Source organism: Herpailurus yagouaroundi, unplaced genomic scaffold (genome assembly GCF_014898765.1).
Source record: "Herpailurus yagouaroundi ecotype Mexico unplaced genomic scaffold, PumYag 139, whole genome shotgun sequence".
Lineage (NCBI taxonomy): Eukaryota > Metazoa > Chordata > Mammalia > Carnivora > Felidae > Herpailurus > Herpailurus yagouaroundi.
The window spans coordinates 35,998,094-36,018,067 of NW_024412394.1; the positions used below are offsets into that span (position 1 = coordinate 35,998,094).

Sequence of the window (19,974 nt, forward strand, 5' to 3'; positions counted from 1 at the left end):
CAACTACCAAGGCTTTCATTTGGAATTTTGATTAGCTGTTTCTTGCCTCTGTCTAAATTGTCCATTTTTATGGATTTTGCTGTTGTAGACTATCTTGTATTGCATGCCAAAATGGATTTTAAGGACTCCAGTGATCTATGCAGCAAGGAAGAAAACATTGTGGTGACCCATTAAGAATTTAAGGGTGAACTTTTCCTGGTAATTTTAGTCACCCAATTCCAAGGGGTGGGGCGGGGGGAGATTGGGAGAGAATATTAATGAAGTTCAGCTGCAATCATGATTGCAATAAAAAGTATGCAGAAAACAACAGGAAATACCCGACAGAAAATATTCCAGGGCACAACTTCTTTTGTTCTCATTACTTTGACAATAAATCTTAATATTTTCCAGAAATTTGGATGAATATGATAAGCAACTATGTTTATAGTAATGTGATTACATTTGTTAAATTAGAAACAGCAAGAAGGCCATGTATTCTCTGCTATTTTGGGAAACAATAAACAAATGACTGGTATCTATAGAAATTCCAGACTACTGTTGATCCCATTAATTCTTATTATAGTTGAACTAAGGGAAAGATTACATGTTCTATGAGATCATCTTGCCTAAGCTACATTAGTTAATTATTCTCTTCTTGGTATCGATTTTGTTCTATTGACTCCTTAAAATCTTTTAAAATGCTACATTTGTTATGTATTTTACTCACATCTAAAATATAAATCTTCCACTTGTCACTTTAGTGTTTGGTACTTTGGCTTAATCAGAGGTATGTCATTTGAGTAATTTATCATCATGTCTTATCACTATATGATAAGCCTTACTAAGAGCTACTTCTTCTAATGTGATCTTTTGCTGTGGTCCAAGTACAGAGTACCAAATTATTTTTTACTATGTAAAAACAAGTTTTAAATCCAATGTTATAAGTAATGATATAAATAATTCAACATGTGCTTTTGTACTGAATATGCATGGTGATAGAAAAACACAAGTGCTAACTGTCATGATAACTTAGAGCAGTGGCTTTATGCATTTTTTCCCTTCAATAGAATTCTTTTCATTATATGAAATCTCATGTCAAAATCCACTAAATAAAATAGATCAATGTGGTTCCCCTTTGGTGGAACCTGACTTTTGGGGGTGGGAGCTCTTTTTCCTGAGGCCTTTCACTTATTCCAACCACACTCACTGAGGAGCTGCCCTTGAGCTCTATGCTCCTAGAAATTCAGTGTAAAAACTACTGGGTTTTTTTAAAGTTTCAATTAATTAATTAACTAATTAATTAATTAATTTGAGACATTGGATACTTTTAATTTTATTTTCATTTTTTAAATTTTAAGTAGGGCCTGTGCTCATCACAACAAGTGCCCTCCTTAATGCCCATCACCCATTTAGCCCATCCCCTGACCACCTCTAACAACTCTCAGATTATTCTCTATAGTTAAGTCTCTTATGGTTTGCCTCCATCTCCCTCTTTTCTTTCCCCTTACCCTATGCTCATCTGTTTAGTTTCTTAAACTCCACATATGACTGAAATCATATGGTATTTGTTTTTCTCTAAAAACTACCAGTTTTAAAAAAATATTTATTTACTTTATTTATTTAAAATTTATGTATTTATGTATTTATGTATTTATTTATTTATTTTGAGAGAGAGAGAGAGAGAGCACATGCAGGGGAGGGGCAGACAGAAAGGGAGAGAGAATACCAAGCAGGTTCCATGCCTGGTGCAGAGCCAGTTGTGGGACTCGATCTTAAGATGGTTAGAACATGACCTGAGCCAAAATCAAAAGTTGGACACTTAACCAACTGAGACACCTGGGCACCCCTAAAAACTACTGTTTTAAAGTATATGATCTATTAAGGAAATGGAACAATGCTTCTAGAAAACTTCTTATGTGACAGGTAGTTCACATTCATATTCTTATTTAATCCTCAAATCAACTTTGCAGATGGGATATTGATCCTCATATTACATCTGTGGAAGATGAATCTCAACAGGATGAAACCATTTACCTAGACATACTGCTTTGAGTGGTATTATTGAGATTTCAGTCCACATCTGTCCACTCCACGATCTGATTTTCTTTTAGTCTATGAACGGCATCTGCTAGAAAAAATGAAGAGGAAAGAGAGAGCAGTGCTCTGATTAGACTCTCCTATAAGAATTTATCTTTATTAAAAACAAATATGCATTTGCTCTTCTCTATGTTAGACATGAAATCACTAAGTTAGTAACTGAGAGTTGAGCAATTCACTCTATTAGGGTCTATAGAGTAGTCACAGGGTAAATGGTATCTTTTTAACCAAAACCTATGTGTGCCCAGAAGTGTGCTGAGCTCAGACCAAAGTTGGGGAACAATTTTTCACTACTAAACTGTGAAGGAAGTGTTGAGCCACAGGTTTTCAAGCCTGGTTTTCGGTTAAAATTACCTGGGGAGATTTTGAAATGAAATGATGCCTTGGCCCCACTCATGGATTCTGATCACTGGTTGGGGTGGGAATGTGGGCACCGGTGTTTTTAAAAGACGTTTATACTTATATACTGCAACTAATGTCACATTGGATGTCAATTATACTCAAATTAAATAAATAATAAAAGTTATTTACAGGGTATTTAGAGCTGATGTCAAGAAAGAACTTAGTTGGGGAAAGCTCTAGTGTAGAGGTGCAATGTTACCAGGGCTGTGATGGAGGAGAGGTTGGAAGCCATGGTTGTGGAGTGTAAGAGAAGTTTAAAAACATCTTTATTTCTCTACTGAGAGAAAGTGAGAAAATTCAAGGATTTTTAGAAGACTCTTTCCAAAATGAGGTCTATATCTAAGATATTGACAAACTTCTGAAGTCTTGCTAAACTTTCAACCTGAATGTCTATATGTCACAATTTTATTTTATTTATTTTTTTTTAAATTTTTTTTTTCAACGTTTATTTATTTTTGGGACAGGGAGAGACAGAGCATGAACGGGGGAGGGTCAGAGAGAGAGAGAGACAGAGAATCGGAAACAGGCTCCAGGCTCTGAGCCATCAGCCCAGAGCCTGACGCGGGGCTCGAACTCACGGACCGCAAGATCGTGACCTGGCTGAAGTCGGACGCTTAACCGACTGCGCCACCCAGGCGCCCCATATATGTCACAATTTTAAAGCAGAAAAAAGAAAATTAGGAAACTTACCTGTGGATCAAAGCAATTGAATTATAAATTATATTTTATCCTGATTTTAATCTAATTTAATTTTTCTAATGTGAGAAAATTTCCAAATATTAGAAAATTATTTTAATAATCAAACTTTTTATTATTGAAAAAATTACCTAATGGTTAAATAGGTCATTAGCTGTTCTGAAAAGATATTATTCTATGTCACAAAAAGAATGAATTGTTCTGACATTAATCATCCTACAATAATATTGGATGACAATAAAACATTTCTTTTCATCAAAAATGTCTAAACAGTCAAAGATTAATGAAGATAATGAGTAACTAATGGATGATATGAAAGCCTTAGAACATTATCCCATCCAAACAAAAATTACCTGAATGGCTTTCTCAAACACGAGCTACTTGGAAGCTTTAGGAGATTCGGTAGAAATATCTCCTGTTTAAGTAACTTTCTGAATCTGTTAATGATTAGAATATGAAAAATTAACAGAGAATGCAAATAAGTGGCATAAACATTTGATTAAAAAAAACTAAAGCCCTACCTTGATAAAGCATCTAAGTCTGTGAAGAAGACACCTAGCAAAGAATATATCATTTAGAATATATTTCCTGGCCAGGGTTTCTGAGTCTACTAATGTGCCCAATGGCATAAGGTAACATTTTCTAGATTTCATAAATGTGTGCCTCAATAATTTTTCTTTCTTTGATTCCTCCTTAGGCTCACTCTTTCCTTGGTTTACCCCATGCTTTTAATTGTTCAGCCCCATCCTTGAAGAAGGGACTTGCTTCCCCAGACGCCACAACCTCGGAGAGGAATAGAGCCATTCTTGTTATTTTTTTCTGAATTTCTTCTTAAGAACTTTCCAACACCCATGCCATGCATGGTGACAGAGCTAAATTTCATCCCCAATAATCAGACATTTGCTCTACAGAAACTCTCCTGATAAGTTCAAGTATGCTGTAAACTCTATGATGTATTTATTTTATAGAATTTAGTCTGTCATTTCTTAAGTCTTTCTCATTGTAATCAATAATATGATCAAATTACACACAATTAAAAATTCAAAAGACTACAAGAGCCAATCAAATAGACTCAATAAAAACATCTATTGTCTGCTTTCTACAACATGATTCCTTTTAGGTTTATTGTAACTTTTCTAAGGCCTTAAACCTGGGCTAACTTAAACAACTGGAAAATTATAGTCACAAAAACAAACAAACAAACCACATGCTCAAATTTTGACTCTCCCACTTACTAGCCCTGTTGCCTTGGACAAGTCACAACTTCTCACAGCCACATTTTCCTCATCATTAAGGGGAATGTAGTATTACACATAGCTTTCTGACTGCAAGGCATTATTGCAAAATAAAGCAAAATCATCTATGTAAAGATACTACTACATAATAGAGTCGTATATAAATATTATAATTATTAGCATGTTAAGTGTGTCACTTTCATTTTGCACAGACTTAATGGGTACAGTTAAGATGTTGTGTGTCCAATTGTATATATAACTGTGTTTGCAATATTAAGATCGTAAATACCAAGAAGCAAGGGAAGCAGAGCTCCTAACATGACAGATTATACGCTCCATAAATGTAATTTAATGAATGCCACATTTGAAACTGGTTTTCAACAATTCACTTTAAAAATTCCTCCCACATTAAGCCTGGTTTTTAAGGTGAAAGGGCAGGCAGTTATATTTACCATGTTGGGTGAGATACATTCATCAATGTTTGAGTTCTTTTGTGAGGTTTGGAGGCCCCTAATCATATCAGCCTGATAAATCCTTCTTCATTTTGTAGGTGAGAAAATTGAGAAATAGAGCTCAGCGATTTCCCTGCGATGGAATGCTCTGGGAGGCAGTAGGTGTTTGGAGCGCCAGTCCCTCACACTGCTTTCACAGCCCCGTGGACCCGATTGTCCCTCCCAGTTTGGACTCAGCCCCCACCTGATCCTTAACCAATGTGTTCTTTCCTGACTTACCCTGTGAATACATGTGTTTTGTGTTTGTAGTTGGATGTTAGTTCAAATATTACTGGAACATTTTGTCTACTGTTATATAATTAAACTGGAAGAAACAGTCTGTGGGATGTGGAATAGCATTACAACCCAAAGATCATCAAAGAAGTCGCAAGTTCTTTAATGATAGTGTGTATTTGGTTAATCACATAGAAATTGTCTTGATTTTGTTTACATTATAATTAATAATGTTTGGAAAGGAATATGCCTTATTTTGCAATATTTTTTGTCTACAGCACATCATTATCTAACAAGATTGTATAGAAGCATGTATTATCTAATGAGGACAACACTGGCTCCTAGAATAGAAGAAATAATCCTCATTGTAGATATATTATTATAATCCTTAAGATACTGGTTGAAAACCAATTTATGTGTTTATAAATTCACTTTATTGTAGGCAGAATAATTCTAACTGTAATTTTTTACTTTGCAAAGCAGTGACATTTCTGTCCACAGAGTCAGAAGAGTTTAAATGGGATGGGATTCCCTGGAAATTTTCCCCTTCTTTAATTTTAAAAGCCTGCCAGAATGTTCTCTGTTCCATTCCATCAGGTCATGAGCTTTTCAGTAAAACACCAACAGAAGAGGAAAAAAAGGGAGAAGATGAATTAGCGAAAGGGATCCTGAGTCTTTTCTCTTAAAGATTCCAATCAATTTTTGGTTCCACTACACTCAGATCCTTTAAGACAAGAAAAAATGTTTTCATAATTCATATGCTCACATAAATTCTGACAAAACAGAGTTCAACATTTAAAGTTACCCTAAGACAAACACTAAACTTGCCAAAAACAGTAGGTTCAAGATGAACTGTTATTCACTTACTCACTAAAGTACGCCGAAGTCTGCCTTTGCTGATTTTCGCAAATACTCTTGTCCTGCAAGATCCATTAGTTCACACCAGTAGAGACTTAATATCATATGCCTACACTTGGTTGAGAGTCCTCATTTGAAGTCTCTTCGGCAAAATATAGCTGTTTATTCTGGGAGTTTTTTCTCTTCGTTCTCCTAAAGTTTTTCATAAGGCTGCTGTAAGGGAAGATGTTCTTACCTGTCAAAAACGTGGGTGACTGTGCTATGAAATTCTTGATGAATTTTAGTTTCTATCAGATTATATACCATATAGGTAGTCAAGAAAAAGTGGTCAACCGGCCTCATTTGGAAAGAGGAATCTATCACCTTTCTCTTGTTGAAGGATAAAACACAGATATTTTGGCTGAGGCTAGAGTGTAAAAGACTAAAAATATGGTAACATTTGCTTTTTGCTTGAGAATATCCATATATCTGAGTGGAGGTTCCCTTCTGCTGTGTCACATAACACACTACACATCAGTCCAGGTACCACATAATGTAGTGTCGGATTTGATGATGGAGGCAGAATTGGTCCCTCATCTTTGTTCTTTGGTTCTTATATTACTATCACTCGAGTGATAAGATTTATAACCTTGACTTTCCTAAATGGATATGAGAACACGTCAGAACACATTTTGTTCATGCATTTAGGGTCAGTTATTTTTTTATGTGTGAGTTGTTCAGTTTTGAATTTATAAATTTAAACTAATTTTAGCCAAAAATTCTGAGACTGTACTGTGTGGACACTAGAGGAAGCCACTAAGGCAATAATAAAATGCTTACCTGGTCCTCTGTTTATATTCAGGAATAAGATATTTACACAAATAATTACAATATAAAGTGGGATGTATATTGGTTTGAATCAAGGGAATATGTTTTTATTTCCCCTTCGTCATTTGACAACTTATTTTAACTTTTCTCAAGTGTTTTTTCCTTATATGTTTATAATGTATGCTGTGACCTTTAATATTTATGTATGTTTAAAGCAATCTAGCTTGTTATTTCTTCAAAGGAAAGCATTTGTTTATATTTCCAATAGTTTGACATTTGAAGTGTTGAATTTTCTCTACTGAAAAATTATTAAAGTGAAATGGCTTACAAAATATTGCCATTACTTCTCAGTTTCATAAAATCAGACTCCTTCACTTTTGGTAATTGAAAGTAAAAGGTGAAATGTTCATAGAGGATAATGACTACTAATACGGCTTTGATTTCATTTCTGCTACATGAACTATCCCCATGATGGTCTCATTTTAAGCCAGACACCATGACCTTCCCCAATTTCAATAAAATTTTCTCCACGATTGCTTCATCTCAGAACTGCAGTTCTTTTAGCACATATTTCCATCTGGAAATGAATCACTCAGTGATCCACATATGCCATACCAACTAAAGTCAATTTGAGGCCCGTCTCCAATGGCTGTGCCAAACTCAGGGATAATATTCCAAGCCATGAGATGTTGACTTACTTATTTGATTAATGAGGATAATATTTAAGTTTGATATATTTTAAGGTCAATAATAAAAACAAAAGGCTTCCATTTATCGTATCCTTAATAAAATGGTCAAATACAAATGTGGATTCAAGTTGAAACCTGCCTCATTTTGGAAAGTGGGTTATTTCTGCCTAATTCTCTCCTTTTTCCTGATGGCAAAGAATTTCATATACTGAATTTATTGAATTTCATTTGTCTCTCATTTATTTTCCTGATGGTAAGAAATTTTATTTATTGAATTACTGCATTTCATTTATTTTTCTTTTATGATATGAATTTCTCCTCTACCTTTAAAACAAATTTGAAGAATTATTTGACAAATCAAAATAATTTAAGTGTCTTCATATTTCAACAATATATCTCCCAAATGATACAATAGTTTTAAGAATAAAATGAGAATATTTTAGATCACATAGACACATCAATTCTGTTATCAATAATATCAGTGACCACAATTTTTGCTGTCCATGCAGTTATCTTTTGGTTGCATAATTTATACCATGTTCACTAAATGTCATTATCATTGAAGATCTTTACTGAGTAATAGTAGGAATGATAGCTATAACTCCACTTATGACTCAAACTCACATAAACCTTAGTATCAATCAGATACTCTGTGAGTTTAAGTGTAGAAAGTTATCTTCTTTATTCTCCCCCCACCCATGTAAAATGTGAGCTTTGTATCACATATGATTCCTTAAAGCTAATGTACCAAGATCAAAAGATAGAAAGCACAAAATTTTTTGTCTACACATATTTTGTATAGAGCCTATAGCATGTATTATATATGTTCTCATCTTAGATCAGATGTCTTAGCAGAGGTTCCCCAGAAATCAGATCCTGCGACTAGAGTTTTCATGCAGGCAGTTAATTTGAGAAAGAATTCCTTTACAGTAGTGAAGGACTTGAGAGGGTGAAAGGAAGATGAAAGGAGTCAACATGGTAAGGTGTTACTAGGTGATCACCACTATGTTTGAATAGGTGCTCTGTCTTTCTGGGATCTTCAAGGGAGGAGGATATGGAACACATCCCACATCTGCCTATAAGGAAAAAAAAAGTTGTTGTGTAAAGAACTACATCATCTCTGAGTTGAAAATCATCCCTTGGGTAATAATTACCCCATACTTTGAGGTTGGATATGTGTGACTACTAACTGGGCTCCTGTTGATATCCCACTCTGTGTATCAGGAAAGACCCAGGGCAGAAAACAAGAGGAAGCACTACATGAATGAGGTAAGACTCTTATTCTGCAAAACAGGTTGAAGTTTGTACAGAAGAGTTACTGTAGCCATGACTATGGCTCAGATGACACCTACAAAATTTGAAGCTATAGATATCCAATAGAATCTATTCCATTTTCCAAGTGTTTGAACTGTTCATAACTATTAAATTCATTCAGTTATAATGTCTTCAATGCAGCAATGCCCCAAATGGGTTCCTTAAAATACATAAATAATAAGATTTGTAACTCCCCTCCAATTTTATGTTCAAGTCAATATGAGAAATAATTAAACAAAGTGGAGTAAATTTCTTTACTCAGCATTTTTTGAATAATGTGTTGATTAGCTTGTGAATCATTAAGTTTTAAAATGATCTACTTCTTTGAATTTTATTTTATTAAGGGGGGAAGCATTTCTTCATGGAGCACTTCAAAAGACATAAGTGCTATAAAATAAAGATTTTTTTAAAGTAATAGGTAATATGTATTGAGCTTGTATTGGTGCAGGGCACGGTTCCAATAACTTTATGTGTATTAATGTACTTAACCTTCACAGTTTTATAAGACAGGGAATATTATTTTCTTCTTCTTACAAAAGTAGAAATTGAAACACAAAGAGCACTAGGACATTTGCCTTAGAGCTTTTAAAGATCATTCAAGACAGAATCCCTTGAGACACATATAGGTTTGAAGATAGATTAAAATATTAATTTTCCAATTATGTCCAAAGTTCTGGGTATCTAGAAGTTCTAATAATTCATATTTGTAGTTAATTTTCAAATGTGTTTTATATATCACAACTTTTAAATATATTTTTCAATACATCAATAAATATCCCATTAGATATCCATGAGAATCACTCACTTTTTCTCTCTCTGGCAGTATTTTTGTCTCTCTGAAAACATCTTATTTCAAATTCTAGGGATGACTTCTTTAATAATATTTATTTTGAAAAAATACGTTTTATTTTCATAGTTAATTTTTTTAGTTACTTTTTGAGTTTCAATGTAGTTATATTAGTAAGTTAAGTCAGGGTTGAGCGAACTCAAGAAATTCTCAGGGTATAATACTTTTAGGGAAATAATGATATTTTGGAAATTTCAATTAAGCAAATTCTTAACTCCAAGACAAGATTGAATAAATGTTTACTGAGGCTGAATTGAAAAATCTCAACCTAAATTAATGTCAGTTTAGACTTTTTGTCTCGGTAAAATGCCATTATATGTCACTTCCCTCCAAGTTTTATTGTCTGGCTTCTGTTATTCTGTTTCTAAAATAATCTCCTTCATCTTTATGTCTTTACCAGCAATGTCTGCAGATGATTGTGCATAAAATAGCTAAATAAATATTTCATAAATGGAGGATGAATTAATGAAACTTCAAATGTTTATGTCTTGTTATAATATATATTCCAAATTCTATCCACCCAATCAATTCTTCATATATACACGAAACATTTATTTAGCACCCTCCTCTAGATACTGTGTTCTAGAATTAAATGCCTAATTCCAATTCCCTCTTCTGAAAAATGGAAATATTGATATCTTCATCACCATGTATTGTAAAGAATGGGGGAGACAATTTATATATAGAATATCAGTAACAATAAGAACTAAATAAATATGAGTTATAGTTTCCAAAACCCAGAGGTAAGAAAATGACAATCTGCAGATAAAATAGGCTCATCTGTTTTGATAAATAACATTTTATTGGAACACAGTCATGATTACTTGTTATATATTGCCTGTGGCTTTAATATAAGGACAGTAGAGCGGAGTAGTTAAAACAGAGACCATGTGGTTCAAAAAGCCAGTAATGTTTACTATCTGGTCCTTTACAGAAGAAGTTTGCCAACTCTGGGATGCCTGGGTGGCTCAGTAATTAGAGTGTCTAGCTCTTAATTTTGGCTCAGGTCATGATCTTACTGTTCATGAGATTGAGCTCTATTCTGGGCTTTGTGTTTACAGCGTGGAGCCTGCTTAGGATTCTCTCTCACCCTCTTTCTCTCTGCCTCTCCCCTGCTTACACACACTCTTTCTCTCACTCAAAATAAATAAACATTGGAGGGAAACAAAGAAGTTTGCCAACTTGTCTTTTCCAAATTTCCCAGATCTTAATACTTGTTACGTATAGAACAACTTATCATATAAAGAGATTGCCATTCCTCCCTTTTTGGGTTTTGATTAAAGAAATTTGGAGGTAAGCCAAGAATTCTATGCTCAATGAGATTCCCAAATAATTCTTATGAAGAAACAATTAAGAAGTAAATTTGGGAAACTTCCCTAAGGAATAACTGTCTAGAGATAGAATTCAAAGTTCTGTAGCATCTTAGCAGAGGAGAAATTGTTCAAGGAAAAAAGACAGATCTCTTAATCTGGAACTAAGGTAACCCTGAAAAGAACAAGAAATGACCAAAATTACTAAAATGCACATTCTAATTCCTGGGCTGAAATTTCTGAGGACAAGATTTAACACTGGGTATGGATTATCTCAGTACTGGACCAGTTAAAATTACAAAGAGACAACTTAAATAACAGAACACAGATCACTGAGGAGACTAGAAGACCTACATTAAGAGGGAACAAAGAATGAGCCAAACTGTGACAGAGTTGTAAGCATTTTAAATTCAATGAGAAGGCTTTCAGAAGGGTCCAAGTGTTAGTAACAAGGCAGGAGAGTAAGAAAGAAAAGACCTAAGTAGGATATACCTCTAAATGTGTAATCTTGCCCAGTTATGTCATATATTCACCGCCAAAGGTGGTACCATTTCCTTTATTAATCTTTCTGAGATTAAAATCCATCCAACTGGTGATAGTCTTGAAGACACTCATTTTGAGGGGCAATGAAAAGAAGGCTCAAGTCCACCATTTTATTTATTAAAAAAATTTTTTTTAATGTTTATTCATTTTTGAGAGAGAGAGAGAGACAGAGCATGAGTGGGAAAAAGACAGAGAAAGAGGGAAGAGAGAGAATCCCAAGCAGCCTCCATGCTTGTCAGCACAGAGCCCGATGTGGGTCTCGAACCCTCAAACAAAGAGATCATGGCCAAAGTCACTTAACCGACTGAGCCACCCACCTGCCCCCACATTTTTATCTCTAACTGGGGACATAGAGAAGGGCATCCCAGATCATAAGATCTACCTGCTCTCCATTTAGGAAGAAGTAAGTAAGAAATTGGGCCTAGTTGACTAGAGATTGTTTTGGCAATGAAGCCAAGCCATGGATGCTGCTTGGGACATTAGTCGTTCTACCCCAGACAAGACCCAGAAGACCTTTCTAGGAAGATGTTTGAGAATTTTAACTTTCCAGTAACTCTAGGAACCATATGGAGTAGAAGAAAGCCTATTCATACTAACTCCTACCTTTGGACCACTGAGCACATGCTCTGCCTTGATCTTGCAGCTCTTCCTTAGATGTGTGGGAATGTAATCATTGGTGGGAGCCTTCACTCAAGACTTTAATGTACTCACAACCAGCTATAGAAAGGCCTCAGATACCTTTCTCACACTTCTACTTCTTCTGTATCTTTCCTTGGACCCATCAAGTCTACCTCAGTAAACTTTAAATTATATAAAGCTTAATTTAATCTGGAAGAAATAAATTTGTCTCCTCAGATGCTAACCACAAGCAGGATGGAATCTGTATGAAAACCTGTGAAATTTTATCTTTAATCAGGAAAGAATTTTCCTGGCAATGAATTTAATTCACTCACTCAACCCCACCCTCCTTCATAAGCAACGCCTAATCATCAAGTGGGTTTCTTTATTTACTGCCATTTAAAAATGTAACATCTACCAAAGATCTGCTTTCAATTTTTAAAGGGACCATGCCCTTTCTTTTTAAATATTTATTTAAAGCCATTTAAATAAATTTATTTCAAGCCATTTATTTCAAGCCATTTAAATAAGATGGCATGGAAAATGACTTTAAATAGAAATGTACAGTGGTTTCATCACTCAAGCAAGACACCCATACAGTCTTAATACATGTATGCTTATCCTTAGAGATCCTCAAATACAATGGAAACAACTTCATATAAATTTTTAAATGTAAATATTTATTTCCTTATAAACCCTGACATGTATCTTTTGACCCACAGACATATAAGCAACTTGTATACATATAATATATATGTACACACACACACATATATAGTGCACACATAAGCCAACTTGTATATCAGATATCCATGTATTTTTCCCTTTTCTACTTTCAGCCATGGATGCTCAGAGAAGCTCAGAACCAGGGGACGTTATCAGTGGCTCAATGTGGTAATTTTAACACATGTTCATAGAACTTTAGACAGTCTTCTTACCAGAGCACGCTGTGCTTTTGTGACTGTTTGATTCAGTAACATGCTATGTGACTTCAATGGTCTTATCATAAAAGGAGATGCAGCTTCTTCCTAGCTCTCTTGGGACACTCACTTACAGGAAAGCCTGCTATCACGTAAGCAGTCAAACTGACCTGAACCTACCATGTTGCAAGGAAGCCCAAAGTCACTACTTGAAAGACCATGTGAAGAGACAGAGAGATGCATGGTAAGCTCCTGACTGATACCAGGCCTTGCTCAAGTTCCACTCACCATCTCATCTTTTTCCACTTGTTTAATAGACCTCAATCCAGCCAAGTTCTGTCCAAATTCTTGACCTATAGACACTGTGAAGGATCATAAACTGATTTTGTTTTAAGGCATGAAGTTCTGGGATAATTTATTTCACAACAGTAGATAACTGAGGCTATCAGGTGAACTTGTACCCCTCACTATCTTTAGCTGTATGAGACACTTTGAGTCCAGGGATGCTGCTGTTTCCTTTGGTCCATGGTGCACTGGCCATTACCAGTAATGAATCTTTTTAAGGTGGGAATAGTTAGAGTGATGCAAAAGATTGACAATGCCTCTCCCAGAATTCCTCTATGTCCAAAATTTTTACTGGCTCTATTCCTAGATCTTCAGATAAACTCTAGAGACAGAGCTAAATTAAGTTGTCTGGCTACTATAGCAAAACAAACAAACAAAAAGGTGTTGATTTATAATTGTGTTAAACCAGATCCTGTTGAACTGACCCAATTCACTCAGGCTTTTGGTGGGTTTGTGTTCAAATTCTGGCTCAGTTATTTCTAACTTATTTGACCATGAACACACTTCTTTCTAAAAGGGTAATTTCATCCAACTTCTCAGAATAAAGTTTTAAGAACCAGAAGCAAGTGCCCAAACTTGAGCTTTAGGACAGAGTCATAAGTGTGATGAGTATAGGCTGGAAGTTGGATTGAGATATTTTATAGGACGGGGGATAAGGGAGAAAGGAAAGCTGATGGGTAATTTACATGAAACAGTTTGACAGCAGTTAACATCATTGTGCATCTATTTTCTTGAATTATTGTCTATTGTATCAGAATGGTTTGCAATAAAAATATTTAGTAAATATTTATATTGTTTATTTTAATAGTTATAGTTTTATAAGTTAGGGTAGATTATGGATGCCATCCATATCTGAAAAAACCAAATTAGTTGGTTCTCAATACTATATTTGTGTGTCATCTTCGTGCAGGGACCATGCTAATCTTCTCTGAATCCTTCCAATTTTAGTATATGTGCTGCCTAAGCAAGCACTGGTTCTCAATACTAGAAATCTGGTTCCAATGAGCTATTTGTGTGTTGAATCACGAAATCATTGTAAATTACTATTTAACCAGTGTTTATAAAGTTTAGCATCAGCACCACCTGGAGTAACTTGTCCAAAATTGAGACTCCTGGACCCTGCCACAGATGAATGAAGTCTGAATCTCTAGGAAGAGAGATCTACATTTTCAGAAGCTCTCTGAATACCTGTGAGAAACACTGTTGGAAAAGTATTATGGAAGCCAAAGTGATGAGCCCTTTCCAGTTAAAAGAATTTCTCATCTCAGTTTCATCTCATGTCCTCACTGGTGCTTGTAATTTTATCTTTATGTCTCTGTGGTACACTTCTTTTTGTTCAATCCCCTCCCTCCTTAAATCTCGAACTCCTCTTTCTTCTTATCTCCATTGTACCTACCCCAGCCTTTCCTCTTACTTTATGGAGAAGATAGAAGTCGTTGAAATCTACTATCTTTGTATTCCCATTTTAATGTATTCTCATTCTGGCTGAGAATTGGATGTGTTTCCTTCATCTGACTCTGCAACATGTTAGTGGTTGAGGTCAATTATTTTGACCTGTTTTCTCTCCTGTTTTCATTTTTCCTTGATGTATAATGTGGAATGTGGAATCTGTATAATGTGGAATCTACCATGGATCCCATAGCCAAATTCAGAATTATTTACCTTGTCATAAGAGCACTTACCATATTATATCTTATCTGCCTAACGGTATCTTCTTGGTAAGAGCAGATATAAGGTCTTCACCCAAGTAGCCCCACTACCTAGAAAAATGAACACTTACCCATAGTAGATGGTCTGTCCAGCTCTAACATTTTATAAATTTTGACTAGCTAGCAGATATCTGAATTGTAGACGTCCCTAAACTTCTGATGAGAAACTTTCTGTGGTATTATATGGACCTCGGTTAGAGGCATAGCTTTACCACTGCTAAGCTATAAGACCTTGGGAAAGATGCTTAAATAGTCTGATCCTCAATTCCTTCATCTTTAAAATACATCTTATAGATAGTCCTGACTATCCATAAGGCAAGATAAGAAGACATATATGAAATACCTAGGGCAATGTCTAACAAATGATTGTCACATATCATTGAAACTAAGATAACCATGAATTAAATGACACACACTAAATTATAACACAGTGTGTTTTTAATCACTTAGAATTTATTGTATAATCATTGTAATGGTTAATTTTATGTGTCAACCTGACTAGACTGTAGGTTGTCCAGATATTAGGTGTATATGCTTAGCCACAGAGCCAATAGGGCAAAGCTACCATCTGCGGGATTCTGACTTTAAGTCAGTGCCAGGTGAAACAATAAAGGAATATGAAGTTGGATGAGGCCATATTTATTGATATGGGCTTACTAAGCAGAGATTTTGCACTTAATATTGCACTAGAGAAAGTTAGAACAGACTCTTGACGGTTTGGTCGGTTGGCTGAAACATGGATCAAGAAGGCCCACAGAGAGCAAACTGGAAATGCCAGATCACCTAGATTCAATGTAGAGGAAGAGATTCAGTGTTTTGTTTTGTTTTGTTTTGTTTTCACAAAATATTCTTTTTAATGTCATACAACTCTTCTTAGAAGATTTTACCATTTTATCCATGCTGGTTAGTTCAAGTTGCTGGCACTCGTTGTATATATTTTCATGCTGGTTCTTTTGTAATATTTCTAAACATATTGTCAGGTAGAACAAGTATGCCATGTGCACCATCTGACTGATGATAATTGTAAGACAACATTGAAAAATACATTCTGACATCAGAGATGTTAAAATGTGAAAAAAGTATGCATCTTAGAATTGATGAAATTTTCACAGTGTTCAATAAATATATACTATCATTGAATTAATGATGATGGTGATGATGGTAATAAAGATGATGAATGTTAGCTAGTATATGTGTCCTTGTGCCTGATAAAGTATTTATGTATCTGGGAATGTATGCCTGATAGTTGGCGAACTTATGGAGGGGCTTAAAAACCTATGCAAAATGGACATGGAAACCAATGGTCTCATGCGTCACCTGATAAAACTTTTAATTCCACACCTGAGAGTGAACCACCTTCCTGGATGTTAACAGTGCACTAACGCTTACTGTTCTGATGCCGTGCAAGGCAAGCATTTCAGTCCTAGCACGAACACTGAGAGCCTGAGCTTACTATCACAGTTTTTCAGTCGCTTGTGGCAAAATTCTCATGGGTAAAATTCTTCAGGGAAAAAAATAAGTTTTCTAATTTTTGGAATTACAGTATTTCTGGGTTCCTTTCTTCTGAATATGTTCTTTCACATTGTATATTTGCCTGTTCTTTCTTTATATTCCCTACATTGAAAAAAAATGAGTAAATAAGTAAATTCTACTCTAAAATAAAAGCGAACTGAAATGGAGTGCCCAGACCATCAAGATGAAAGCCATTTAGACCTATTCACTTTTCAGCAGCTGGTTAGCATTCCTGTACAAATATGTTGTATTTATTTTGAAGCTTGTTCAGTTAATATCATTGTTCTTCTATTTCCTACATATGAAGTACTTGTGCCAGTGAAGCTGAATCATGTATTTTCCAGATGGCAAATCTTCCTGAAGAAAGTATTGCGGTGGCAGACCTGGCCAGCAGACTCTACCAACTCTTCCTTGTGCAGCTCCACTGGGAATAAATTAGATTAGGCATGGCCTTCAGGAATGCAGTCAAGGTCAAATTTCTCCTCTATTTCTGCAAAAACAACAGTTCCGAAAAGGAGTACCCTGTGTAAATTCTGAGTTACTTTTCATTGGAAGCTTTCAAATCATCTAGAGAATTTGATGTGGTTTATAGCAATCCCGAAGCGAGCTCTAATTTTTATTTTATTTCAAAATCTCTAGCAGGTTCCTAAGTTGTTTTATTGGAAGTACATCATCTTTTTTTTCTTATTTTAAGTTTATGTATTTATTTTGAGAGAGAAAGAGAGACAGAGAGAGAGAGAAAGACCACACAAGTGGGGGAGGGGAAGAGAGAAGGAGAGACAGACAGAATCCCAAGCAGGCTCACTGTGCCATCACTGCACAGCCAGATTTGGGGTTCACACTGAGGAACTCATGAGATCATGACTTGAGCCTAGAACAAGATTCAGAGGCTTAAGTGACTACATCACCCAGGTGCCCCTGGAAGTACATCATCTTAATGTATGTCTTAACCATTATTCCTGGCTTGGGATCGTTTCCCTTTCTTTGTTTCCTTGCTATACATGTAGCCACATAGCCAGAATGAACAGGGTCTTTCTTTATTATTTGCTAGTGCAGAAATCAGGTTATGAATGTTTTATAATGTAGTTGGAACTTCTTGAATCATCACAAGAATTCAAAAATAAAAAGATTTAATTCCCCTCCTTAGATTGCCTATAATATTCACATCTGATTATTTAAAATTATTTTGTTCTGAGGCGCCTGGGTGGCTCAGTCAGTTAGGCATCTGACTTCGGCTCAGGTCATGATCTCGCAGTTCATGAGTTAGAGCTCTGTATCGGGCTCTGTGCTGACAGCTCAGAGCCTGGAGCCTGCTTCAGATTCTGTCTCCCTCTCTCTCTGCCCCTTCCCTAGTCACGCTCTCTCAATCTCTCTCTCTTTCAAAAATAAATAAACATTAAAATTTTTTTTTAAAAAAAGAAAAGAAAATTATTTTGTTCTATGAGGAAAAGAAACCAGCACAAGGAGCCAAAGCCATAGTTCTGAATAATTCCTGGCAGGTAGGCAGCTCCACTTCATGAATATGTTATATCCCAAAGGAGAATTGCAGGCCCGCTGCTTCATTCATTCATAGATTCATCGTTCATGGATTCATTCATTCATGAATTTATTCATAGATCTATAGAATTATGAGTTTATTCTTTCATTCATTCATTTTGGGAGGAGAATTTACTTTGGTAGGTCCTGAGGATGCAAAGACAAACATACTAGTTTTTGGTTCTAATGGATTTACCCTCTAATAGGGAAAGAAAGATATGAACAAAAGGAAGAGCAATGAAATATTTTATATACTACAAAAGGACAAACAGGATATCTAAGGGTGTGATGAAGAGAATAGCCAGTTCTTCCTGGGGTTGTCATAAAAAAACTGAAAAATGAGTTTCTGACTTAAAAAGTGAGTCGATGTTTCCCAATCACCTAGTCTAGGAAATCCATCCCAAACTGGATTGAGGGTTCTGGTGGGAGTGAGGGTGGGGAGTGGAGCATTTAAGCAGATGCCCAAATGTATACTTCCTTACATGTTCCCAGAACTACAAACAATTTATCTGATTAATGATAAAGAATGCAGGTTTATCCTAAAACAAAGGTAGATGATGAAGTATCTTATATGCCTTTCTAAGGCATTTCCATTGGGAAGTCTAAAGGGTTTGTTGTTTGGAATTTATAATACACACACAGCAATGGTTAGGTTCCCAGTCTCCTCAACAAAGGGCTATTTTTGTTAACCACTAAAACAGCTGAAATACAGTGAGAACAACACTTAATTCCTAAGAGCAGGGAATAAGTAATTTAGGAGTAAGAAAAGGAAACTTTTAACTTCACTATCCTTTTCAACTACCTTGCAATTTATTTTCTTTGCAAATTCCTTGGACATCATAGGCACCCTACGTTCCTGTATCCCTATTCCTTCTTAAATCTTGACAATAGGACTTCTGATTCCATCATTCCTTTCCTCAGCTCAGGACAGACCCTTTTCAAATGTCTCATAGATGCCCTTTTACCTTCTTTTTTTACACAGCCAAAGTACAGTCCATTCTGGTACTCCATGGATCCTTGCTGAAAGAAACCCTACATAATACCCCTCCACTTGTGCTCCAGAATTACTTTCTGTATAAACTCCCATTCCCTGAGTGCAATCTGCTTTTAATTCCTAGCAAAAAATCAATCTGATTTCTCTAATTTCTCTAACACATTCTACATGACCCAAAAGTATTTGTTTTTATAACTCAAATAAATTGGTGGAATTTGAAGCAATTATATTAACTTAAGGGAATATATTCAGACTGTAGGATAAAACACATTTATGAAATGGCAAGCTGGCACCATTTAGGCCCGCTGGTTGTCACCTGGAGACTGCCAGTATAAGTTCCTTAAAATTGTTGCCACTTTTCAAAGCTTTTCTTTAGCATTTAGAACTTTCAGATTCTCCAGGTGCCTGGGTGGCTCAGTTGGTTGAAGGTCCAACTCTTGATTTTAGCTCATGTCATGATCCCACTGAGCGTGGAGTCTGCCTGAGATTCTGTCTCTTTCCCCCTCTGCCCTACTCCCTCTTTTGCTCTCTCTAAAATAAAAAAAAACAAAACAAAACAAAAAAAAAACAAAAAAAAAAACCAAAACCAAAAAAAAAACCTTCAAATTCTCTAAAAGTTTGAAGGGTTTCCCACAAAATCACATATGGCAGCAACAGTAGAAGCTGAAAAGCAGTGGGGAAGGACAGGAAAAGGAAAGAGAAAGTTATAGGGGCCTTACTGTCAATAAAGATACAATTGTCTCCAAAAGAAATAACAGTGTTTGTAAACACATTTGAATATTCTGGAACATAACCTTGGAAATTATCATGGTCCATTGAAAATACAGGAAATTGTGCA

The 19,974-nt window shown here is 35.5% G+C and overlaps 1 non-coding gene across 1 annotated transcript; it reads right to left on the reverse strand.

Annotated features, from left to right (window-relative positions):
- Positions 1-14,249: 14,249 nt before the first annotated feature.
- LOC121030180 (U6 spliceosomal RNA) lies at positions 14,250-14,357 on the reverse strand. Its single transcript, XR_005790109.1, has one exon. It is a non-coding gene; the product is annotated as a U6 spliceosomal RNA (small nuclear RNA).
- Between the last annotated feature and the right edge of the window lie 5,617 nt (positions 14,358-19,974).